This window comes from Scardinius erythrophthalmus (genome assembly GCF_964197995.2).
Source record: "Scardinius erythrophthalmus genome assembly, chromosome: 10".
In the NCBI taxonomy this organism is placed as follows: domain Eukaryota; kingdom Metazoa; phylum Chordata; class Actinopteri; order Cypriniformes; family Leuciscidae; genus Scardinius; species Scardinius erythrophthalmus.
In genome coordinates this window covers 44,738,368-44,742,671 of record NC_138230.1, presented here as the reverse complement: position 1 = coordinate 44,742,671, position 4,304 = coordinate 44,738,368, and the positions used below count along the sequence as shown (strand labels likewise).

At 37.8% G+C, this 4,304-nt stretch overlaps 1 long non-coding RNA gene across 1 annotated transcript; it reads left to right on the top strand.

Annotated features, from left to right (window-relative positions):
- The first annotated feature begins 2,782 nt into the window (after window positions 1-2,782).
- Window positions 2,783-3,452, top strand: LOC308696728. The gene is made up of 3 exons (XR_014030861.1): window positions 2,783-2,895; window positions 2,986-3,104; window positions 3,208-3,452. It is a non-coding gene; the product is annotated as an uncharacterized lncRNA (long non-coding RNA).
- The last annotated feature ends 852 nt before the right edge of the window (window positions 3,453-4,304 follow it).

The window sequence follows — 4,304 nt, the reverse complement described above, 5'->3', positions numbered from 1 at the left end:
TTGATCATTTTAGTTGGTATATACTGGGCATTGTAATTTCTCTCATTAAAGATTTTTGCACAAATAGAAGGTAAAGAAGTTCTTTCTGATTAATTCTTCCTTTCAGTTTCCTTTCTTACCAATACTTTCTCTAACCATTTATTATCTCCTTCCTCCCAACACTAGTAGTGTTCCTCCTTCTTGTTCCCTACATACACGTACCATCTTTCTACATTCTGATTCTTTTAATTCTCATTAAACATTCTTTTTTCTTCTAACCCAATGCTGAATCATCACGAGATTAAAGCCATTCTTGGCCATTACAATATAAGATATATTACAATCTGGTCATAATATAAATTATATTTTATAAAATTGTATAAATCAAACCAATTTTATTTACTGGTCTCCGGGGTTTCTACTGAGTAATTTGTCCAAACTGACTTGTTATCTTCTCACTGATCTTTTAGAAGGTGATTGGCCCTGCAGCTCCAGCTGTGCTGGCATTAGCATTGTGTACACAGCAACACCCAAACTGGAAACCAGTTACAGCTGCTTCGATGCTGTGAACATTCAATGGACTGCAGGCATTGAGAAACATGGGTCAAATCATTGCTCAATTTAAAGATTTTTGTGACTACAATTTAGAATTGGACACAATTATCTTATTTTAGGCTGAGATGTTATCAGTTGCATTCTTTTAAGAATCTTATTTAAATATGAAAGAAAGGTTGGACAAACAGGTCTCATGGAGGGCGCCAAGATTGTTTTATGGTTTGTTGCTTTTATCAGTCTCTTTTGAGACCTCGAAAGCATACAATAATGCAGTGATTGCAAAGTCTGGTATAAAACCAAATTAAAAGCTATGTTTTATAAGACTGAGCCTTAAATGGTGTTGTTTAACCCATATATGGGACATCAGTCATGAACTCTTTGAAACTATTGAAAGATTTTCAAAGAACAATTACTTTGATGTAATTCATATAGGTCTTTGTCTAAATTATCTCATAAGATAAGGACAAGCTGTGCATGTCCTCTGACACTATCAGGCCTGGTTACAAGCCTCTAGTAACACAATAATTGTCATTATATGCATCAGTTTTAAAATTTAGCGTATTTTTCCAAATTTCAGCCTAGGACTCCTGCATAGCAGCTGTTCTCTAGGACTGGAATCATTTTCCCAGATAATTTCTTTTGAAATATTCTAATTGCATTGCACTGTTTTGTCCAACTTTACACTTCACACACAAAGGATTCAAGTGAGACATTTTTACTTGTTATCTTTTAGCTCATCAATTCACAAGTTTTTTTTTTTCACAAGTTAGCGTGACCATTTTCTTATTTCCAGTGTTGCAATGTTGTTGCAACAAAGCAAATAATTAAATGTAACAACATTATTTACCTCAGAATTTAAGTTTTTAGTTTTCAACCCTCTGTTGAGTACCATAATAAAATTTGGATGATGTTATCCCAATTTAGGTTTCATCACTTGTTGCTTAGACAAACAAGGAGGTATTTAAAGTTAAAGCAAGGGATGTCATTTCTCATCTACGCTGCCGCTATCATGTCCCTGATATGTGGTTTTATCTAATTCTCAAGCCCCACCAGATTTTGCGTTCTCCGGTCTAACTGGGTATGCCGACCCATTCTACAAATGTGTCTATATGAGGTGCGTCTGAATTTTCCCTCAACACTTCTAAAAGGCAAAAGAGAATTGACTTACCAAACGGCTGAAGAAAGAGAAGGACATCTTTTTTCTCTTACTTGTTGCAAGTCCCAATATTTCGCTGAAAAGACACTCACAACCTGGAGAATCACGGAGGGACTGTCACCACTTTGTAAGGACCATCCATTGGCCCAACGACGGAATCCAACGGCCTGGCGAAGGTTTAAAGCGTGTATGTCTTTTCAGCGCTCCAGTGAAGTTCACTTAATCTATTGGAACTTAGTTTTAGTATTACTTTAGCTCTACGTTTGATCTGACTCCAATTTCAAATGATAATCAAAGATCTAAATTAATTCATAATCGATGTTTATGATTAATTTCTAATCAGAAATACGATCTAAATTTGATTATCATTTGAAATTGGAGTCAGATCAAACGTAGAGCTAAAGTAATACTAAAACTAAGTTCCAATAGATTAAGTGAACTTCACTGGAGCGCTGAAAAGACATACACGCTTTAAACCTTCGCCAGGCCGTTGGATTCCGTCGTTGGGCCAATGGGTGGTCCTTACAACAATTTTGGGATTTCGTAATAAAAATAAATATCGTTCAGGATAAAACGGTGGGTCACATTAGTAGGGTTAAATATAAGAACTTAAATCAACCCTAAATGTACTCACACAATAAATGGGCAGCAGTTTCTTCAAAAAGACCACAAAATGAGCAAGTTTAATCAATATCATGATATTTACAGACAGATGAATTAAACGTGTCGTTCAAATCTTTTAAGTTGTTGCGCTTGTGATAACGCGTCGTAGGTCACATGATAACGTCAACATGGCAGATGTCCGGTTCTCATTCATACTCAACGAGATCTGGCTATAAAGTACCTACTCTTTTAGCGCTCGTTAAGTAAGTACTCATTGAAATTAAGTACCTACTCATTGAGTATGCGGTTTCGAACGCAGCCAAATTGTGGGCGCTACGAACTGGATCAAGGTAAAAAAATAAAAAAAGTATCTTACATTCTTTTATTTTTTTACTTTCATATAAACTTACAAACATTTTAAAGGTAAGATTCAAAGAATATGCTTTCATTCTCTTGAAAATAGATCCGTTATAGTTTACGATCTTAATCATACATTTTGTTTCCACAGAGTAACCTCGCCTCATAACGAGGGCGTAGCCTCACATTTACTCAGAGCCATGTCTGCAAGTCCAGATTTTCATGACGCTGATCATGACGACATTGTAAGTAACTTTTACTATTTTCTCCTTGTTTCATTTTACTGTGACTAGCGTTGTTTTTATTCATATCACTCTCATTTAATTGTTTTCCAGCTGCCTGTAAGACATACTACGAGACAGCACGCAGGAGCTTCAGGTACAAACAACCAGATCTGGCATTGCAGGCCGAAGCTGTGAAGAGTTCAGGTCAGAGTCGAGCGAGAAGAAAGAGGGTAAGATTTTGAGTCAATGTGACTATTTTTCATGTGCATTAATAGATGTTTTGTGTCCATACACAGTGCATCACAGTACTGATTGTCTGTATTGTTTTTACAGCTGCTAGAAGCGAGACGGTGTGCTAGGTGAGGATGACGTGGGCATTTGGAAGTGCGCCACCATAGATCTGATGTCCGATGAAGTTCAACCACCAGCCAGGAGCTCACAGAGCTCTGTCCTACGCTGCAGTCGAGCTTAGAGGCGACTCCTAAATACAGGGCAACACACCACAGACGTTTTCAAAGTGGATCGAATTCAGAGAGAGCGCCGCTAGTCACCTACAGCTCCGAAGATGAAAACAGACACTGAGCTTCCAATATGTTGTGTGTGCAGATGATCTATGCTTTGTACATAGGTTTATATTGTTTTGTGTTTGTGCTAATAAAGCTTTCTTTGAATAAACAGCATGTCCCTGGCAAATTTTCCTTTCCTTTATAAATTCATGTCCTTGATGGTAATAGTGTAGTAGTCGATAGGTTAACAATGACATGAATATACCACAGAATAGCATATTATGAATATAAAAAAATAATTTATATATCATAATTTATATCAATATTATAATTTTTTGAATTTATAATGAGCGAGGGTGACCAATAGTAACAGATCTGCCAACCAAATTACGAGTGATTTTTCTTGTTTAAACCACGTGGGTTCAACCAATCGTGAGTGAGGAAATTCAAGCCTTTCTCTGGCGGGAGCTGCTATTCATATGGTAATTAGAGCCATTCACACCTCCGGCGCGAGCGCTCTGCATACGTCATGGTTCGTTTCCGACAATATTCGGCACAGACGAACGCGACGTTCACAGGCTGTAAATTGTCGTTAACTGCCGAAAATTAGGGAGATTTACGGCCGTTTACGGGGTCGGAAATCCCAATTTTCATGCAGTGTTTAGAAAAAGTGCTAATTTGGAATTCCACCATGGAAAAAGTGGGCCGGTCTTGGGCCTGAAACTCCCGAGCTGAAAAGTGGCCCCACTCCGGCCCTGATCACTCTTACTCTCCCAGTTATTCAGGACAGCTCGAGAGGTCTCTCAAGTGGTTAGGAGTTGCCAGTAGGGGCTTGTAATGCACTGAGGAGACAGAGAAGTGCGGTAATCTTTCAGGAGAGGAAGAATGTTTTATAAATGTTTAATGAAGAGCAGTTAATCAAAC